Source organism: Anabrus simplex, chromosome 2, assembly GCF_040414725.1.
Source record: "Anabrus simplex isolate iqAnaSimp1 chromosome 2, ASM4041472v1, whole genome shotgun sequence".
NCBI classification, from domain to species: Eukaryota; Metazoa; Arthropoda; class Insecta; order Orthoptera; family Tettigoniidae; genus Anabrus; species Anabrus simplex.
Window position 1 is genome coordinate 786551841 of NC_090266.1, and position 23709 is coordinate 786575549.

Sequence of the window (23709 nt, forward strand, 5' to 3'; positions counted from 1 at the left end):
TACGGGGAATTCATTTTATAATGCTGTAGCTAGTAACTGATAAGGATTCTTAGTTAATTAAATTGTAAATGTTCAAAGGCATGGCACATAGTGTATTTAGTAACAAATCTGAGTGACTTAATTTGTAGATATGGGTACGTTTGTTTCTGGAAAGGATTTCCTGTTTTCCTTTTATTTGAGGAATACTGCTGGTATCCTTGGGGTTACATTCCCGTGTAGTTAATTCAAATATAATGGTGATTATCATTAGTTCTTGGGATTGCTTTTGTAAGGGGTCTGGTAATCAACCGGCTGACCTATCACGAATGCCAAGTAAAATGAGTGTATCTTTTCTTATCTTATAAATATATAGCTAGGTCCCATTTCTTAATTTTGAACGACTATAACGTGTGTTTTCGATAACACTAGGACCCTAATTACATTTTGACTTGTGTGAAGTTACAATTGTGCTTGTTTTTAATTAACGTGTGAGTTTGTATATTCATGAAATAAGTTTAAAGTAAGAAAATGGGGACCATCAAAGTCACGTAGGCCCATCAGGTAGAGATTAGACCCGTTTTAAAAGATACATAATAATAATAATAATAATAATAATAATAATAATAATAATAATAATAATAATAATAATAATAATAGAAGCAGGTGCATTGTTATTTTGATTACTGTGTCTGCTGGGTTACTATCTGACCAGCTGTGTGAAAGAGTGTGTGTAAAGGAAATAGTCGGCTGAAAAATGCGTCAGGCGAAGATGTTAGAAGTGAGTCGAAATCAGGACTGGCGGTGTGAATTTTTGAATTCAGATTGTGGGTGGACACACGTGAAGGCTTTTGAATAGAGAAATAAGAAATGAATTATGAATCCCTCTTTGAAATGAGGGCGTTTACTTATGAAGCGCATTCATGATTGAAAGTGATACTTAAAAGGGACGTATGGTCTTCCGTTGTCAGCGTTAATTTATGTCCTGTTCGCCATGCCTACGGCCGGGAGGGTGACTGAAGTAAGACTTGCCTTTTAGTATGTGTGCATCTGAATTTTTTGTGCCTTCAACACCCACGCCGTGAAATCGTGGTCCGTATTTGTGACATGGAAAATTTTTCTCGTATTTGCTCATGAGTGGAGCGCTAATTGATTCATTTCTTCAGCCGACTTAAATAAATGTCAGAAATCAATAACCCGGTTTCATTTTCTGAATTGTTTTAATGCATCTAAAGTTATTAAGTAGGGTTGTCAGGTCCTCTGCAAGCTTTGAAGATCCTGAGTTTGGCTCTGGGTGTGCAACTGGCAGCTTCATTAATGTTGGGACTGGTAGTTATTCCGCTGTGTTGTGTATATATTTCTGTTTGTCTCGAGTGTTAAGTGTTTGTGTTATGATGTCATACAGTGTCGACATTGGTGTCTACCAATGGTGCGACGGGTTTGTGTGTATACGGGTAGGGGTCCGATTTGAACCCAAGGCATCTGAAGTTTGTGTTTGTTTGCATTATATTAAGTTTATTCCATTGGAAAATTCATTAATGTTAGATTAGGTGTCACTCAGATTTCTTTATATTTGAGTTTTATGATTTAGTTTGCCCAGTAAAATATTCCGTACACGTGAGGTCATGTAATAGATTCTTCTTTAATGGTTATACTCCGTGTTATTACCAAACTTTGGACATGCTCAACGTAATCCAAAGTCTAATTATTTAAAATTCGATTATGTATTTGACTTGTATTTTTGCGTCATTTTTCATCACCATCAGGATTATAGTAAACCCCTTTGATTTTAAAATTTAAAATATGGTTCTTATTCGATAGTATTTGTATGACACCCATATTCTCCTACCCTTTACGTCGCTAAGTTATTTATGTATTTAATGCCCACTTGATTTTAACCCAGATAATGACCCTGTGAGTTTATCGCCGGAGACTATATGGGTAGAGGGCGGGTGCAGTACGTGATTGACAGATCCCAACTTACGTCTTATTAGTCATATATTCGTTGAATGCAGAGCATAAATATGAGATAAACTTAAAATTTAATATTTACTATACATTCGTGCAGTTAACAACTCCCCTACGCTGCCGCTAAATAAGTCTCTGCGGGCTACTGGACTTATCTAACAGAGTGACATAAAAATTTCACAATACAAATGCGAGCACATCCTAATCTATGATTTTCCTTCAAATAATGCTCCCGACTTCCATTATATACACGACAATTATTATTCTATCTAAAACAAGATTAATCTTATTTACTTATTATTATTACGATCCTGCCAAAAAAATTACACTTAAGGGAACAAGTCCAAGATGACTGGACAGTTGTAACGGGACGTAGTCCAATATGTTTGCCTGGAAGACACTACAGTCTCGGAATCCGTCTAAAATTATTAAAAGTGCCGCATAATCCATTTAAATGGACATATTCAACTTGGGTATTCGTGAATTTAAGCAAATGTTTATTATAACAACGTTGCCTCAAAGAATGAATTCATGCCAGAAGACCCCATATGCTAAATGCCATTAACATTTGCCGTGTACAAACGAATAAAATAATTTTAACTATACTGCAACTCTACATTGTGAAGTGAAACAATGTGAATTCTAAGACACTTCAGAGCTACTTGAATCCATTAATGTGCGCTACTGAAAGATGGGACAGAAACGTTGGCAAGGCGGAAAGCAAAATTTCTACAAATAAAGGTAGTCAATTTTTATGTCCACTCAGCTCCGTGGTTGAATCTATCCTCCTATGGATTAATCGTCTGTGTTACATCACTTGCGGGTATTAGTGTACCATTTACGCCTCACTAATACTGCAGATGTCCATTTGTATCTGAGGATCCAACCTAGGAAGTTCATGATATTTTCCAGCGATGAGTACTGAAGATTATTCTCCTTCAATTTGTAACTTAAAAAGCTCTAAGGAATGCGCTCCAGTAACACGAGGTCTATTTCCCAACCGGTAGAGACGTTCAGCAGATGACAAGCAAGTGAGGACGATGTAAGACAGTCCTAGCCTTTTCCAGACCTCGTAGCATTTTTGCCGTTCCACCGGACCTGAGCGCTGATTGTCTAAAGAGGCGTTAAAAAGTACTTTCTAGAATGAAGGTTTAAGGATTTAGATATTACGCACCCGCATAACCTAAATATAGCACATGTAGTTGCCTATGTCATTAAATTAATAACGACACTGGTTTCCTTTCCATTTCAAGATTCTCATGCTGACGACTAACGGCCTTTCAGCCAGGAGTCTCTGTCTCTCCAGCGCCAAGACGGATTACTGGTAGATAATACACTCGCTCAATGCGAACACCCGGTCAAGGTCCCAAAGAGTTTGATGGGTGTATTATATAGATATACATGGCATCTTAACCCTATTTGTACTGTCGCACCTCTCACATACTTCTAAGATTTACGCAAAAAAATGTTCCTTATTTCGAGAATACTACATCGTACCTCAATGACACAATTTAATTCCTAGCTAAGGCGGTAATGATGTCCTTGTTTCACCCGTGAAGACGTGGGTTCGATTTCCCAGTCAGGGAAGTCGACAGATTTTTAAACGAGATATCCTAGTTCCTAGTGGCCGGGCGGAAATACAGCCACTCTATCACGCAACCCCGAAGTAATGGATAGTATCTGATGAGGGCCTTCCTTGCCTGTAAGGATGTTAACATGATGGTATGGAACATTTTAATATCGGCACTATAAAACATTCAATGCAATGACTCATAGCTGATGATTTGGTAACAAAAGTAATTATGACAGTGGACGAACTATACGGTTTCAATATAGAGCTCTTCATGAAGATTCGAATTCCATTTAAAGTAACAATATCGTTTGGCTAGTAAGTTTGTACGTAATTGTGACGTCAGGTATCATGTGCAGCAGAGTTACTCTACGCGAGTTAACATCTGATAAATCAATCACTACATATTGACATTATGTGTCACCCACACTCACAGCAAGTCAAATTACAAACATAGCGTTCATGGCCTCCTCTTCTCTTTGATCTGTAACTGCATGATGTCGTGTGATTGGACCGCATTAAAGATGTTCACCTCATATCGGAAAAATATTTTCACCTCGCACAGAAAATTAATTAGCCAGATGCCAGAAATTGCTACCCGAATTATGTAACACTGTAAGGAATCTCCTGTATTATAATTGCTGAATTTCGAATGTTCAAAAATGTATGTGTACTATGCTAATTGTTGTCAAATTATTTTTAAGACTTTAATTTTCCCCACATCACATATTTCTTTAAAATATGATATTACTTTGTTTATGCACATGAACGGATGTATTCGTTAAGTTGTTGGTAAAAATGTTGCTTTAAATAATATTTCCGGATTCAATTATTATTGCTCATCCTGCAGCCATCTGGCAATATTGAATAATCATGCTCACAACCTCAACAATGGCAGGTCTTGCTGAGTGGCGCCATTCTGCTGCAGTGCTTTAAATTTATACCAAAATGCCACGTCGTGGCTGCAAGAAAAGTTCAGATAAATCATGTGGAGGTTTCTTGCCGATATAATAGCAGCGCAGAGTCACCGAGTTGTGGAAAAGGCATGCTATGCTTACTTGGGCAACATATTGGGAGATCACGACAACCTGTGATCACCACATAAGGATTGTAGGATCCACGTATAGCGGTTATAACATAGGTAAACGGAAAGCAAACAGCGATACCATTTGGAATTCCAATGGTGTGGTGACAACGTAAGACCACAGTACGCACTGCTATTTCTGTTCTGTGAATAGGAGAGGATTTAACAGCAGTAACAAAAATCAGATTATGTATCCAAGCAATAATTAATCTGCAATTTTATCCGTTCCCCATGGTCCTGATGTACAAGTACTACAGAATATGGATCAATTGCACGATATTTCTTTTTCTGAATCCGATGCAGAAATGGCCAGCGCTACATCTGACCATGATTTCTGGCCTGAATGTGTTGAAAATCAACCCAAATTTTTCGATTAAATTGTGTTAAATTACTTCGTTCCAAAGAGATACCGGTAATAGTGATGTGCGCGGAACTCGACAGTTTCGAGTCCAGGCTCGGACTCGTTTCGCTTACGAAGGCTCGATGACAGAATGACGTCACACATCCGCTCTCTCGCCTGCTCTTGGTTGGATGAAGCATGCATGCGAGTGGTCGTTGAGGTTTTATGGAATTGCGACAGCGCGGTACGATATAAATAATCTTAACGAATGAACAAAAGGAATAGCCTAAATTTGATGATGACTTGAGAACGATAGTACTACAATTATATACGCTTAATAAAATATGAAAATATCCTTTCACGTCGTCTCTCACCCACTCCACTGAATATGTCATCTATTCTAATATTGATAATATAGTTTATCTGGCCTTTTGAGCCCAAATTGGCAGGTTCGATACTGCTTTAGTCCGGTGGTATTTGAAGGTGCTGAAATACGTCAGACTCGTGTCGGTAACATTACTGGTACGAAAGGAACTCCTGGGGGACTACGTTCCGACACGTTGGCATCTCCGAAAACCATAAGAATGTACGTAGTTGGACTTAAATATAATAACAATATTATTATTATTATTATTATTATTATTATTATTATTATTATTATTATTATTATTATTATTGTTTGAAATCATTGCCACAGTATGTACGTCATATTCAGTGTATTTTATACACCTATTATATTTATAGACGGTCTTTCTGCACACATTGTATTGCTACGCTATTGGAAAGTGAGATATTAGGTAGCCATTATGCACATACACAGGCATAGATATGCTAACATGATCGGTAGTATGACAGGCTTATTGTACCCGTAGCCAATTGCTAACCACGGCAATGCCTAGAATCGTCCGGGGGAACAGGTGAATTACAGCAGTTTATATCTACTTTTGGCAGATATAATCTAGGGTATTATGATGAGGCTACCAGAATGTGATGTACGTACACGCAGCAAAGCATCATACAGAACGTCATTCTGTTGTAGCTAAATAGCTGATGGAACGCAATAAACAAACAAGACACTACGTTTTGACGATTATCAGTGCAACACACGACTGTGCAAAGAAACAATGTCGAGTGTTTTGCAGTCTTCAGAAGTTGAGCGAGGGTCGACGAATAGTTGGGGATTTAAGCAGTACTGTAAAGATCAACAATGTCAAGTAGGAAAATATCGACTGTATAGGACTACTTCGATGTCTCTGAAACTGTTGTATGCAACATATGTAATAATACTCTAAGTTAAACTAAAGTACAACTACCACGCTAAAACACCTAACTGCAGTACATGAAATCAGTGTGAGAATGCCTGAATGGCAATTAGGGCAAGGATCATAGTACATAGCCAGGGAAATACTGTAATATAGCTATGCAAGTAATGTAAACGTAGTTTGATAACAGAACGTGAAAATAAGTCAGCTAGAAAATCAGTTTCATCCAAATTCTTGTCGCTGACCGCGTTTATCAGTGTAATAAAGTGCAATTCGTGTGTCCAGATTCCGTTGTAGAGTAACGCACATGGATATCGTACAAGACACTGAATGTCAAACAGGATCTCATTTCAATAGGATGTACGAAAATATACAAGGTTATTTAACTATGATAACCACCTCAAACAGCTCCTGAACAGTTATAGATATCGTTCTTTAATTATCTCTTTTCGTAATGGTACTAAGGGGCTCATAATCGGACATATAGTACTCTTCCAGGGCGTCAATACTTGCTGAGATAACGGTACTAACTTTAATTCTTTAATGCAACTACTCTTTCTTCTACACAGAGCTTTACACTTACAGCCATTATAAATTAAGCGCATGACTCTTTTGAATATCGAACGAGAACCTCCTGAGAAAATGGAGCGTTCAAAAACGTACTTTATTTACCAGCCATTCGTATGGTCCTACGTTAAAAAGTAAAGGAAGAATGGACATGTGACGACTTCTGAACCACAATATCATTATTCTGACGGTTCATTAAACCTCATATGACCGAACGAGGTTGCTGCGTGGTGCAGGCCAATTAAATGTTTGCTTGCATTCGGGAGATGTTAGGCTCGAACGCCACCATAGGAATCCCTGAAAGTTGTTTCAGGTGGTTTCCCATGTTCATAGCAGGCCAGTTTCGAGGATAAAACGCAGTTAAGGCTGCAGCCGCTACCTTACCAAACCTCGCCCTTTCCTATCCCTTCATCGCCAGAGACCGATCTCGGTTAGTGTAACATTAAAACACGAAGGGAAAACGTACAGGGTTAACTTCAGCATGTACATCAGGCCGTGAAACTGGACCATAACCACATGTATGAGAGAACGTAACTGGGTCCACCAAAGTTTTGGGAAAGTGGCAGATAAAAACAAGAAACATGAATAAACAAACAAAAAAGGCCTAGCACCGGAGACAGTACTTAACATTACCGTGCTTGTCTGAATGTAATGGTGATCACTGAAGTGATAATTGCTGCAAGAGGAAGTAATATTTGTAAAACTTGGTACCCATACCCTCTGAACACTAATTGGAAGTTGAAGAAGTACTTGGGGAGGACAGGAAACCCATCCCATATTTGATTACCCTCTACCTGTCACCTACGACGATATGCAAAATGTTTAATCATTCACTTTATCATAGCATATTTATGGGCACAGTTCAACGAATTCCAAGCTGTCAGAAGAAGATGAACGAAACTTGTATGGAACCTCTTGTTCCATACGTAGAGTGAATCGAACAGAACCGTCCCCAGCTGGCAAATGAAACATGTTTGAATATATTCCATTTATTCGAGGTACTTCACGGAATTTTAAAATAATTACAGTTCTGAATTGTTAATGTCCGTAAGTTTAAGGTTACCTGGCATTGGCAGTACAGTACACAAGGCAGTACCGTTCCGTTTGAGAAGCAAAGTTAGTACCGTTATCCCAGCAGACATTGAAAACTTGGAAAAGTATTGCGCGTCCCATTTTGAGCCACATGTTACCATTGCCGGTACTGAAAGTGAGACGGTGTGTCGATATCTTTAACGGATTTTCGAGTCATTTCAGGTGGACGTCTTAGGAGAATAACCCTATATAAATCTAAATATGTATCGTCAGACTGCAGTGTTTTGGTACAAACACACACAAGATACACATACATTTCATGTATAACTCGGTGCTAGCTACTATTATGTACCAATGTTCGTTTCCTAAACGTAAATCTAAGTTTTGTTAAGGAAATTCATCAGTCTTAGCTTTTGATATAAGATCCGAGGAGTCTACATTGTCGTGGCAATATAAAGGACATATTGTATTATATCAACACTTTTAATGTTGCAGTATTGGTACTTTTAATGGCCACATATTGTTAAAACTGCTACTGAAGCGCTTCCTATATGCTATCGCCTGTACACTACCTACCCCTGGGCATATGCTTGGAATAAAGTATCTGTGGAGAATTATATTAGCAGAAGGTAGGACAGCTGCCATTGTGTCAGTTAAGACGTTCCGTTTTACTGTACCAGATGCCAGAATTCTAATAACTCTCTGATAAGCTTGTGATTAATTTAACACCTAATTCGTCGCCAGAGATCTTTTGCTTATGACGTCGTACAGCACGTAATTTCGAATGGATTTATTTCCAGTTTTCCAAAATCTGACATCCATTGATGGATTTAAAGGCACAATCTTGGGGTCCGGACGTCGACACGATTGTACATTACTGACAGGGAGCTAATGCTTAAAGTATTGCAGACATACATTCTAAGGAATTTTAGGGTACTATATTTTTCTGACGATTTGTCCTCAGGCTGTTTTGTTTAGTTACACGAGAATGTTTGTGAAATTCGTAGTGAACAATTAAGTGATGCACTAGTACTATTGTGGATCATTGTTCATACACAATACTTTCATTTCAAAGTTGGTACGTAATCATCCGTACTGCTGTTTGACCGTGGGGCACTTCTCTAATGTAGCACATCCCAAAACGCTGATAAATTGTTTAGACTTCAATTTCTCAACTCCTCCTGTAATATCATGAATATTGAATGCATTTCATAGATACCATTCCCTCTACCAATAAGAACGTTGTACTATGCCTAATCAGACATCAATGTAGGAATGTGAGAGTGGGATCAACAGTGTTTACAGTTGACAGACCCATAACGAACCTCGTGTTCGATAACTCTCTTGAAGACAAATAGATGAGAGTGCAGGATCTCGCTTATTCAGAGTGCGTGGTGATTGATTACCACATTTAATCAGTCTGTCAGCCAAAGCAAAATCTCCTAGGATATCATGCACGCAAGAATTAACATTCGCAATGAAGAAAAAACAAATCATTCATACAGGCTATATCTCAGTGACCCGAGAGACAATGGATTCGTAAAATTGATTATTCGCGAACAATATGCTAGAGATCATTCTTGGGGTTTTAACAACACATGAGCTCTTAGTATTATTTTTATTCATCCAAAGTAATTCAAAAACAGTTAGGCCGAACTATTAAAACAAGATCTCTCAAGTGAAGAATATATCATCCGCTCTTCCTTTCAGTAAATCCAATGTTCCACTTTAAAATTTTAATATATTCTTTCAACATCAATTTACACGTGGCACTCGCGCGATATGTCAGGGCCAGCTTGTATATTAACTAGCATTAGTCGCCTCAGCTCGAGCAAGACCATGAATTGAATCTGGTACGAAATGCAAGCTCCCTTACCATAGTAACTGGTATCGCATTTCTCAGCCAATTATTTTGCCATTTTCCAAACCGTGGTATAAGAATCTTGTCATAGTGTGTGGAATTTATCCAATTATCGACATTAATAACGGCGTGTAGTCTCCGGAGAGGCCTGGTGCGGGACTTTCGAGTTCACGTCTTACAGGCGTCTGTGAAGATGGAAGTCTAATGGGGAAGAAGGTACACGCACCCAGTCCCCGAGCCACGACGTTTAAAATCACTGAACCGGCCGGAAATTGAACCCGGGACCCCTTGAACCAAAGTCCAGCACGTTTTCCATTTAGCAATTGAACTGGACATTACATAGTGTTATCTAATTGTCCAAGGCATGCGATATAAGCAAGCGAATTGGGTTATATCCAATAGCAATACGAATGTTTTCGTTGGTGACATTTATATGACAATTAATTGATCTTGATATGTCATGGCTCTTCTGAGTTTATGTGCATAAAATCAAAATATTTATTAACGGTGTGTAAGGAATCATGTTAACAAATTCAATTACATTGTGTAACAATGTTAACTTTCATGATTAACGTCATCCAGGAAGAGAATCATCAGAATTCCTTAAGTGACATTTTGTCTATTAGTTTTGTTTGAAATTTTAAGAGCAGGGAACACAGGGTTAAGTTATACGTTTTGGAGTAAAAGAGGAACAATATTCATTGAGTAGATTCTTCATAAAGCAGTTCAGTAGAACAAAGAGTTTACATTGGGGAGCCTTTTGGTTCCAAACACAGTATCAACCACTGGGAAAATATTTGTACGCATTATCCCCACTTTTCACACCTAGAAAATGCTGCGTCACCGAAGAGTGTAGGTGTGACGTTGAAGCACTTCAAAAACCAAAAGTAAACATGTCAGAAAATACAGGAAGGACAATATCATAATCATTGAAATGGATATAATGAGCATCGTGGCTTGATGTTATGAAATTATAGGGGTATAGATAACATGAATCAGGGTTTTATATCATTCTTCCTACGTGTGAACCAAAGGAATGACGAATATCTGTGCTGCACATATAACCATACCATTCGATTCTACCAGGAAAGTTTATTAATTTAGGCCTACTGTTTTTCATTCAATGACAAAACGTGTTACATAAGCTGGAGGAACAAAAGAATTGCGTGTCCATACCGAGATTGATGACACGAAGAATCCTAATGACGTGAGTAGTAGGGCATGGTATATTCTAAAACAATGCGTGCTGAATCAGCACTTTACCGCGAGGTCATTGACCTCTAGTTGTGTAGTAAGGTAATGCCGTTGCTGCACCTAGGTCATTGACCCTTATTTGAGTAATAAGGTAACGCAGGTTCTAAACCATTGAACGCAGAACCTTTCGTACGAGAGCAAGCCTAACCTCACAGACTCCATTATAGGGGCCTAATTGCTCAGCGAATGATCGGGGGTGCTTCCTGACCCCTAGGTGAGGTTATGACGTCATACGCACACTTACGAGGGCAATGGAAACCTCACTGGCCTACCTGGAGTGTTTTTGACGGCTAGGTGAGGTTATGACGTCATACCCTTACATACGAGGGCAATGCTAACCTCACGGGCCACTTTGGAGGAGCCAAAACAGACGGGCCCTCCTTGGAGGAGCCGAGTCGGAAAGGTCACGGACCCCTTACGTACGAAGGCAATATTAACTCCACGGGCGACATTGAAGGAGCCGAATCGGACTGGCCCCTTGTAGGATCCGAGTCGTAAAGGTCGCGGGCCGTTTACGTTCGAGGGCAATGGTAACCTCACGGACCCATTTGCAGGAGCCGAATCAATCGGGTGCCCATGGAGGAGCAACAAATCGGGAAATGACCCGCAGATGAAGTTAAGTCATTACGACGTGTTAACCCAACCTTGGGCACTAACGCTAACCTAACCACACACATAACTAGTCAATCGGTTAGGTGATTGGTAGTTGAGGTAATGACGTGTTAATCTAACCTCGCTACGAGGAACGCCAAACTAACCTCAGACGGGTTCCCCTTGGAGGAGCCGAACTATTGAGGTGATTTGTGGGTGTGGTTAACACGTGTGTTTACCTAACCTTGGCTACGAACGATAACCTAACCTCACACATGCTCTTCGTCGTCTCCCTCCTTGGAGTAGTGACGGAGCTGTGACCAAATAAGCGCAGGAGATTTTAAAATGCGTGCTTATGTTTACATAATCGAACACGCAGGCCTTCTCGTGACAGAACTGTGACGACACGGCGTTACAAGTGCCTATCAGATCTCGCTACAGGTATATCGGTGCGCTCTCGCGGCGACTTTGTGAGTCACTGTAATCAAAAGTATATCAGATCCCGCTAGAGACATAACAGTGCACACTCGCCGCTACGTTGTGAGTTACTGTGAACAAATGAATACTTAATCTCGCTAAAGACAAAAGCAGGACGGGAATAGCTAGTGCGCATATACATCAGCTTGAGGTACACTCTGACGGCGAGTTTGCAAGTTACTATAAAACGGCTTACTCACGCACTCATAGGCTTTTTGCCCGTCGCCCCCTTTGTGTCGTGGCGGATTTGTGGCGTAATAAGCGTGGGCGATTTAAAAATGCATGCTTAAGGTGCGTTTTCCAAGGTGTGATTGTAGCCGCAACGGCGATTGTAGCCGCACGGCGACAGCAGTCTCCATCTTCGCGCATGCGCAGTTTGAATTTGGTCTGCGACTCGCTGCGATTGCGGCTTGAGCCGCCACACTGGTGCAGTGAGCAGTGCTGGCGGCCGCAGTCGCTGCGACAGAAGTGACTCTTGCTCAACACCTCCTCCGCAATCATTCTCCTCTGTCAATCAAGGGCCGAAAAAAGCCAAGCCATGCTCAGATGTAAAGAGTCTTCATGTTTTGTCAAGATTACTGTGTCATAATGTATAGGAATGAATATACAGTGTAATATGTACTTTTAAATACAATGTAAATCCCACTGTGCATTATCATTTTTATGCGTTTTTATTGATTACTTCATCCTCTAGATTACACCGATGGAATGGCATGTAAATAATTGACATATTGGTGCAATTCATGTTGTGTCACTCAATTAAGTTGCCGGTTTGTTAAACTTGAAGTTTACCTGGCCAGTTGACTGTACTGTTAGGGGCGCGCAGATGTGAGCTTGCATACGGGAGATAGTGGGCTCGAATTCCACTATCGGCAGTCCTGAAGATGATTTTCCGTGATTGTCCATTTTTACTCCAGGCGAATGCTGGGGCTGTACCTTAATGAAGCCATGGCCGCTTCCTTCTACCTCCTAGGCTTTTCCTATGCCATCGTCGCCATAAGACCTATATGTGTCGGTGCGACATAAAGCCACTAGCAAATAAATCTTGAAGTCTATTACGACCACAGATTTACTGATCGTTATGTCTTACTGTAAAAACACGTATTCAGCTGAGCTAAATACTGTTAAAATAAGATTAAAATATCCGTACCTGAGAGTGAGTGCAAGTTTCACAGCTGGGCTGATAGACTTCTTGTACCGATTACACGTGTTTCTCAAAATTTCAATTTTTAAAAGTTAGAGAATATAACTAAACTAATACTCAGTCTGAAATACACTGACTGACAGAGCAAATGCAACACCAAGAAGGAGTGGTCAGAACTTTATGCCAATTGCAGGGTAGACTGACGTCACTGAGGTATGCTCATGATGTGAAATGCGCCGCTGTGCTACGCACGTAGCGAACGATAAATGGGACACGGCGTTGGCGAATGGCCCACTTCGTACCGTGATTTCTCAGCCGACAGTCATTGTAGAACCTGTTGTCGTGTGCCACAGGACACGTGTATAGCTAAGAATGCCAGGCCGCCGTCAACGGAGGCATTTCCAGCAGACAGACGACTTTACGAGGGGTATGGTGATCGGGCTGAGAAGGGCAGGTTGGTCGCTTCGTCCAATCGCAGCCGATACCCATAGGGATGTGTACACGGTGCAGCGCCTGTGGCGAAGATGGTTGGCGCAGGGACATGTGGCACGTGCGAGGGGTCCAGGCGCAGCCCGAGTGACGTCAGCACGCGAGGATCGGCGCATCCGCCGCCAAGCGATGGCAGCCCCGCACGCCACGTCAACCGCCATTCTTCAGCATGTGCAAGACACCCTGGCTGTTCCAATATCGACCAGAACAATTTCCCGTCGATTGGTTGAAGGAGGCCTGCACTCCCGGCGCCCGCTCAGAAGACTACCATTGACTCCACAGCATAGACGTGCACGCCTGGCATGGTGCCGGGCTAGAGCGACTTGGATGAGGGAATGGCTGAACGTCGTGTTCTCCGATGAGTCACGCTTCTGTTCTGTCAGTGATAGTCACCGCCGACGAGTGTGGCGTCGGCGTGGAGAAAGGTCAAATCCGGCAGTAAATGTGGAGCGCCCTACCGCTAGACAACGCGGCATCATGGTTTGGGGCGCTATTGCGTATGATTCCACGTCACCTCTAGTCCGTATTCAAGGCACGTTAAATGCCCACCGCTACGCGCAGCATGTGCTGCGGCCGGTGGCACTCCCGTACCTTCAGGGGCTGCCCAATGCTCTGTTTCAGCAGGATAATGCCCGCCCACACACTGCTCGCATCTCCCAACAGGCTCTACGAAGTGTACAGATGCTTCCGTGGCCAGCGTACTCTCCAGATCTCTCACCAATCGAACACGTGTGGGATCTCATTGGACGCCGTTTGCAAACTCTGCCCCAGCCTCGTACGGACGACCAACTGTGGCAAATGGTTGACAGAGAATGGAGAACCATCCCTCAGGACACCATCCGCACTCTTATTGACTCTGTACCTAGACGTGTTTCTGCGTGCATCGCCGCTCGCGGTGGTCCTACATCCTACTGAGTCGATGCCGTGCGCATTGTGTAACCTGCATATCGGTTTGAAATAAACATCAATTATTCTTCCGTGCCGACTCTGTTTTTTCCCCAACTTTCATCCCTTTCGAACCACTCCTCCTTGGTGTTGCATTTGCTCTATCAGTCAGTGTATTTCCTGAACTTTGTCTCATCACTAAAAGATACCTGTTACTTAAACTGTAATAGCGTCCTTCCTCATAGTGCGATGCAAATATACTGTTGACTTTCCTTCTTTTCGGGCCGAGATACCACGTTAACAATGCTTCTTCTCCTTCCATTGATATGTCAAGAAAAACCCTGCCACTAAAGAAATCGCCCGTGCTCTCGTCCATTTCTGACGGACTGGACTGCGCGACTAGCGGCTGGAGTCGTTTCTAAGAAAACACCCCACGTGCCCGTCGCTTGCGGCTGCTGTCGCCAACGTATATGGCGACCCCAGTCGTTGCGGCTCTGGCCGCCGTGGCGGCTACAGTCGCACCTTGGAAAGCGCACCTTTATCTTTACATAATCGAACGCGCAGGCCTTCTCCTGACAGAGCTATGACGTCACAGGGTGGATGATTTGAAATGCGGACTGCTGGCTAAGGATGCATGATGTTTTAACCTAACGTGTGTCCATTCCTTGTCCCGTTTCTTTACGGTGATGGTTATGTTGTGAAATGAATCTCTTAAAATGCATTTTTTTGTATAACCGCATGCCATTCCTAACGCCATCCGCATCAGGGTAAATAATATGATGAAATGAATGACATGATATATGATAGTATGGAGGAAACGGGTAAAACCCGGTAGTGGTACCAGCCTTCTCCTGTCGAATAGCATCCAAAGCTCTACTCAAGTCTTTACGACTCCATCCGACGGACAAATACTATCAACAGCGTTATATGCCCTCATTCCATATGAGCTCTTCGGAGAGGATTGGAATTTTATCGAGACTTTTTGGGCACACAATCTAGTAATTTGATATTGTACACCACGACCTACCTTACCCTGTCAGGTTAAATGGCTCAGATGGTTGAGACGCTGACCTTCCATCGCAGAGTTTGCAGTTTTACCTCACCTCATTCACGAATACTGTAGAGAAACGGGATGGATTCGTAAAGATCTGAGTAGACCTTTCGATGCTATTCGACAGGACACGACTGGTGCCACTACCGGGTTTTACCTTTTTCCTTCCTACTATCATAAAAATTGTCATTCATTTCATATTATTTACCCTGAGGGGGATGGCGTCAGGACAACCTGTCAAGATCGACTTTTTATAACCGGATGCCCTTCCTGACGGCAACCTTATCAGGGAAGGTAATAAAATTAAAAAAATGACATGAGATTTTATAGTAGGGAGGGAGAAGGTAAATCCCGACAGTGGCACAGAGCGTTCTCCTGTCGAAAAGCTTCGACAGGTCTGCTCAAGGCTTTACGTCTCCACATGACGGACAAATTACTATCAACACTCCTCTTCCTCCTCCTAAAACGCACCTCTACTTAGTTGAGCAAAATATTTGATAGGTATGAGGAAGGCAAGGGAATGCAATAAGAAGAGCATTTTAATGTAAACGAATTATTTACAAAATTCCACAAATTACTACCGGTTACACTACAGTCTTTGTTACGCTGCCCACATGGTTGCTATTCTCCTTAACATACGAAGAGGTAGCATGCTTCCAAAATTTTAATGCCCCTTGCAACATTCAAATTACACAGAATATTGATTGTTTACGAAATTAAGTTTCCAAAGTATATTATACTATGCATGATATGCTTCACGAAGGATTTGATGCAGTTCTTACCTTGATATCATCCATGTGGTTAGTTCCTTTCAGAATCATTATCACCGGGCGAGTTGGCCGTGCGCTTAGAGGCGCGCGGCTGTGAGCTTGCATCCGGGAGATAGTAGGTTCGAATCCCACTATCGGCAGCCCTGAAGATGGTTTTCCGTGGTTTCCCTTTTTCACACCAGGCAAATGCTGGGGCTGTACCTTAATTAAGGCCACGGCTGCTTCCTTCCAAGTCCTAGGCCTTTTGCTATCCCATCGTCGCCATAAGACCTATCTGTGTCGGTGCGACGTAAAGCCCCTAGCAAAGAAAAAGAATCATTATCGGGTACTGTAAAGAAGGGGAAAAGTTCATGCATACGCTGTCTACAGTTTCAATCTTCAGATTAGGTCCATCCCTATCGATGTCATTTACACTTTAATGTTTGTAATGTCATAGACAGCGTCCGCAAGAAACTACATCGATTAAAATCTTACTATGGAGTGGTAAGATGTACAAAAAATCTTCCACGAAAGGAGCAGCGTTCGCAGAAAAAAATCCTGGTGGTTAACACTGAATCAGGTGTTTAGGCATCCGATATAACGTTCTATGTTCATAGAAAATTTTAATAACCTCACTTTCTTGAGTGAGGTAAATAAGATGTAGTGTATTAGTCTTACTGGTAGGCTAACAGAATGTACAGTCACAGTTTTGTTTGTTATCAAGAAGATTGTCTGTAACCGTGTGGCCTTTTTCTTCTTTCCGTTCCATAGTGTACGGTGTAGAAGCACACACTAATGTTCATGATGAAGAGCTATCCTTCTTTATAGTCATGTAACAATATTCGCTTATTGGATTGTAAATGACATAACTCATGAATAATAAGACAATAGGCTGTTGTGTTAGCAGGAATATTTTCAGATGTTTCAAATTCTATACGAATATCGACAAGAGATTCTTTTATAGAGTCTTCATGATAAGAGCAATCTATAACTACAATCGGTGCTTAATTTCTAAATTAATCAGGCGAAAAAAGCGGACGATTTTTTTCTGATAATAGTATGAATGGAATTCACAAAACATGCCATAGAGCAACCCAAATTTATTTTTCTCAAAATTAATGACAATGTTTCCATAGGGATGCGCAATTCCGTTGAGATATAATCTAATACTTCTTAATTTACGGTGATCAAAACTGTGAGCTGTCTATTCATGGTTGAACTTACGATGGGTTTGAAATCCACAAATAATACACAAAGGCTTTTCAGTAAAATGTGACGTTTTTACAGCCCAGCTATGCTTGTTTGTAGGTGGTTGTTCAGGATACTCATGCAGCTCCCAACTTAGAAAAAATATAGGTAATGGTGTATAATTTTTTAAAATCTTCAGCAATCGACGTTTTCCTCGATCAGATAATGTTATATATGGAATCCTCCACAATATACGATGAAGAGTAATTTTCGAGTCTACTGTTGATTCTACTTCTTTTAAGTGAATTGTAATCACTTCGATCACGGTTCAAAATTAATACGTCTAAATCAGCAGCAAAGCCGAGAGTATGTTTTAATTTTAACATACCAGAAATACTACCGCCCTGATTAATCATCCAGTTGTTAGTAGGTTTCGTACACCACCTAGCCTCCGTAAGGTATTACTTTCTTCATCACTATAAGAAGGATAGAGGTTCATTGCACTTGTAATGCCAACATTCTTCGATCTATCTACTTCCACGTTGTTTACTCCATAACACACTTCAGAAAATAGAAGAGGTATATTATGGTTGTTTAGTTGAGATGTGCTTGATCCACTTCTATCTGCCTTATCTAGGCGTCCTTCAATATAGAGGTAGCTTTCGTGTGGTGGGGTGTATACCTCTTGCTGGTTAATGATAAAGAGAATTGTTATTGAGTTCAAACATAACAGGTTGAAAAGAATGAAGCTCACTTCGTACTGCACCTTCATGAATTACTACTTTGTTCATAACGTCTAGCATTTCTTCCATTTTGTTGTAGTAGCGTATAATCTAAATCTAGGACAATCTGTTTTTGGTCTTCTGATAACTCGTTGAATCATCGGAAACATGTAGTTTGTATCCTGATTCTACACGATGTTTTATAGATTTTTCATGCTGGTTTGAGTTTTTAAGCTACGTAAGCCGATCTAAATTAATGAGCCGACTATGTTTATTCACAATCATAAGAGTGATATCACAAATGCGTTTTACAGAAACAGGATGATAAAGAACTACTGACGGTTTCTCACGAATTGTATAACCATTCTCCTCTGTAATAATGAAGTTGTGCAGGACGTGTGAAGTTTGTTGGTTACTATACAAATTTGTAATAATATTACAAGTGATGTTTACATGATGATCATCGAAGCATGTTATAGGTTGATCAGGCTCATAAAGTACGTTCAGTATGAGCTCTCTTAGCGAAAATCCAAGCAATGGTCGAATCGAATCAGGTTGTTTTTTGAAGTGAATCTTGAATGAACACTCAATAACATGATGTTGCTCATTGTAATTGAGAACCTGTAATTATTATTACACTCAACAGCATACTGTTCAGTTAACACAGTTTCAATGTGGTCATGAATATCATCTACTGAATAACTGCCTGACGGTAGCTTTAGAACATACTCATCGTAACAGAACTTGTTTACGCCATCACGCATATTATGTTAGCTTTCGAAGGACACAAGGCCAAGACTATGTGGCTGATGATCGATCGATGGATTAAATTAGACGGTTGTTTCAGGTCCTTCTCCGAGTACAACGAACGTCCTTATATCGATGGTCATCACGTGCACAGTGATGCATTTTTTCTAATATCTGGGTTTATAAAAGAACATAAAACATAATCACCAGCATATGCGTGTATTGAATATTTGCACACGGTTTTTATTATAAACAATGTCTGCACAGATTCCAAAATAAGGTGTGAGTTCAAATGGAGGAGGAAAGTCTCCATAGCTATCGAAATATCACACTTTAGATTTATGTTTTACGTAGGTAACGTAATAAGGTCCAGGTCCGCGACTGGCGTCTAAGTTCATCATAGCACTCTAACGTCCACGTGGGTAGGCTGGTAGTTGATCGCGTATAAACACACAGGAAAAATAATGAATTCCTAGTTTTTTAAGAAACGTAAAAGTTATTTCGGGGGTCGGAGCTCGATGTGGCAGTGCATTCAATAGACGTTTTGTAGTGATATGTAGATGCCAAGCCCTTTTTGTACGGAGCTAGCTTCATGTGTACTCCTTAGGCTCTTAATGCAATTGCCTCCATCGTCTTGTTATGACGTTCACTCTCTTTCAGCTGTTGCATCGCTTCTTCTACAGCCTTAACAATTCTTGCTACAGCACTAGCACCACCCAGCAAAGACCCTAAAGCTGCTACTCCAGAAAACAGCGCAGTAAGAAATCCTCCTCGTTTTCTGCACAGGAATAATTCGTGCAAGTTTACAAAACATTGCTCTACGCTTTGGAGAAATTATCGCTTTTGATGCGCGCAATGCCTTAGTAATGGTCACGCATGGATTGTATTCCCCTCGAGTAGCTCTTCATGCAGCCTTTACAACTTCTTTCCATTCAACAGTTTTAGTTTTCGTCTTCGTGACGTTTGAAAATCCTTGTTTCACCATTCTATACACGGCTTTACTGGTCAAGAGTGTTTTATGTACTGACAGTTACTTGTTGTTTCGATTGATATATATTACTATGGGCTACTTTATTATTCAGTTACCTTGAAGATTATAAAGCAGCAAACCCACTACCTGTTAGTGACACAGTGCCACATCTCTTACCTAGTTCTGGTACAACAACTATAAAAACGACGTCATGTAACGTTGTTTCCTTTTACTATTCCATGTATTATAACTCGCACATCGGGATGAGCGAAGGTAAATCTTTTACTCACACTCATTACCTCTTTAAATGGCACACCCTTCGAGAATATTTACGTATTCGTAAAGTCACTCTATCAACCACGATGTACTTTTCTGCAAATTGTAATGCACGATATATATAGATATCTAGATGTTTTCAGCAATTTTAAATTGAATGCACTTGAGCAAGTACCATCAAAGGATTATGTGCTTCCCAATTATCTTATGATCATCGACGATGTCACTACAGAACAGCAAAACATTATTTGTGCATACTTTGGTTTAGCTAGTGGCTTTATATCGCACCGACACAGATAGGTCTGACGGCGACGATGGGATAGGAAAGGCCTAGGAGTTGGAAGGAAGTGGCCGTGGCCTTAATTAAGGTACAGCCCCAGCATTTGCCTGGTGGGGAATGGGAAACCACGGCAAACCATCTTCAGGGTTGCCGACAGTGGGATTCGAACCCACTATCTCCCCGATGCAAGCTCACAGCCGCGGGCCCCTAACCGACGTCCAACTCGCCGGACGACATAAATATGTAGATTGCATCTATTTATATAAAACCTATTCTCGTGTACCTAAGCAGTTGATACACAACAACCCAAATTTTATTGTGCTTTTCGGCAAGATGAGCGCCAAGTGCGACATGTGTATGATGATCATGTTAACACTGATATGACATTCAATGACTTTAAAGGTATGTGTGCTACATGCTGGTCATCACATCGTTACGGCTTTTTAGTTATTGATAAGGAAAGTGATGTAAATTATGGACGGTGTCGAATTGGGTTTGATCATTTTATACGTATCACACAGAGTTACAGACTTCACTTGATCAAAACCCGTCATCATGAGAACATCTTGCAAAGAGGTTACAAAAGTATAATCCGTGCTCGAAACAATATTCGACGAAACATATTCAAGCAGACACAGATTTATTTTTGAAAACGCAACTAGGTACACCGCTGAAAGACATTTTTTATTCTACTTCATTGCCCAAGTCTACTACAAGTTCTGTTTCTATGCAAACATCACGTGATAAAGCTAAGCAAGAACAAGCAAAGCCTGAAGAACAAAAAGAAGAGAAGCATGATAGGGATGAAGAAGATGATGAGGAAGAAGAACGTAACCATACTTCTCCATCTAAGCGAGTTAATTTTTTAACTACAGACGTTATTTCTGAATCGTCTACTACATCAACACAAGATCTACCTTCTTTGTCTGAGGTTAAGATGACACCAGAGTATCGTAATCATTTAAGACTTTTATTCAAAATACCTATAGATCTCCTTTTCACCTTACATAGAACAATTCTTTACAGGACAATCTGAACCTACGATATTCGCTACGAAGAAGACTGTTTCTGGATAGGTACTGCAAATGTTAAGTTTAATGCCAACAGTCTCATCGTAAATGGTGCTACTTACAAACCTACTAAGGTATTCTTAGAACATCTTTTCTCACGAATACCTGACAAGGATATCATTTCACAAGATGATCTTAAAAAATATAAAGCAATAATATTGCTACTGACGTAACACGACGTAATTACAAGAGGACAGATTCTGTAAATGCAAATACGAGTCGCAAGTATCGAGAGTTTATTTCTAAGCTGTTTCCGTCACATCAACCGCCTGCACGTGGTCTTAATATTATCTACAAGCCTTTGTTGCCGTATGTAGACGTAAAAATACTGGAATGACCCTAACGTACTCGTAGAATGATTAAAACTTCCAAGAGCTCGGAAGATGGTGGTCACACAGGCCACGATTCAGAAATTCAGGAAATAGAGAGAGAATTACATCATGCGGGTATTATTCACTAATGGCTCTTCAAGATAAGACCTCACCCGTAAAGATAAGCATCGCACAAGGGTTACATAAGCCAGCTCGTCGTTCCTACTACTGTAGACGCGTTATTACACGCGGAAAAGATCTCTGGCAAGCAGACTTAATGGAAATGATTCCATATACCTCTAGCAATAAGGGGTATAAGCATCTACTTACCGTCATCAAAGTCTCTAAGTTTGCTTTTGTACAACTTGTGCGTTCTAAGACAGCAGCTCAAGTCGAAGACGCATTTAAACATATTGTTGAACAATCAAAACGCTGGCCAAGGCTTCTTCAAACCCATCAAGATAAAGAGTTTTTACAGCAAAGATTTTTCTTCTTACCACAAGTTAATTTGCATTCATCACTACACTACGTTCAGCAATTTCAAGGTAAGTGTTGTACAACGCTTTAATCGTACAATCAAGACTATGATGTGGCGAGAATGTACAGCTCAAGGTTCTTATCGTTAGATTAAACTGCTTTGTAGACTCGTGTCTACAGACAACGATACACCTCATTGCACTATCTTCACGTCTTGATACTAAGAATACACCGCGCTTAGATGCTATTCATCTTGTTATCAAAACGGCTGATCCCGCTGCCATCGGTTTAAGAAAGGTTATTTCGTACGCATGAACATCGACAAGTCTATCTTTGCAAAATGATTCACGGTTAACTGGAGCACGGAAAATTTTCAAATCAGGAGTGTTGAGCTTACTAATCCAGTTACGTATTTATTTCGCGATCTTTCAGGACAGGATTCTACATCGAAGAACTGCAGAAAGCAAAACGACATGATCACTATTTAATCGAACGTGTTATTCGTCCTTGTGGAAATAAACTGTATGTCAAATGGCTTGGTTTTAATAATAACTTCAATTCATTGATTAATAAAGAGAATGTATTTTAAAACTTGATTTTTTAAAATTTTGGAGCATGTAACTATTCGTTGTTCTACTGCATAAGACAAGTCTAAACTTGCAAGTCAACATAATCACAACTAGTTAATTTAGGACATGGTGTAGTGCAGGACTAATATTAAAATCGAACAACACCTGCATTATGTTTCGCGTATCGTATTTATTTTAGTATAAATACATGTTTCTTTCTTCAAGTAAATCTGTTCTGTCCTTTGTTATGCAGATAATTTCTACCGTATTTGCTGTTTGATGCCACCAAATAGTAACAGCTTTCCTTTCATTGCACCGGCAACGACAAGTGCTTCTCTCTTTCCAGCGACTGTAGCATTAGGTGATGGCACACGTTGCATAGTTTTACGAAGCAGATTTTCATTAGCTACACGTCTTAGTTCAGGTGTGTTTTGACGATAAGCAATGTCATGCTCTTTCCAGGCAGCATCTAACATATTAATACCAGGATCACCACGTGCCAAGCGGACGTCAAGTCGAGTTCCATGGCCATAGTACTGGTAACTAGGAAGATGAAGCTCAAAAGGAAGAAGATCATTCACCCTACTGATGAGTCCATGCCCAGTAAACTCCCTCACATTTCTCCCAGCACGTTTCGTCACCTATCTCTGCAACAGCTTGCTTACTCTTCTCGCAGGCATGATAAGTGTTTATGAGCGAAGTCAACTCGTTAGTTTTAGGTCCGTGATACAGTTTAATGAGTTGTCGTGTACGGCACTGTCTCACTGAATATCTCTTAGGTAAATTCACTTGTGCATGA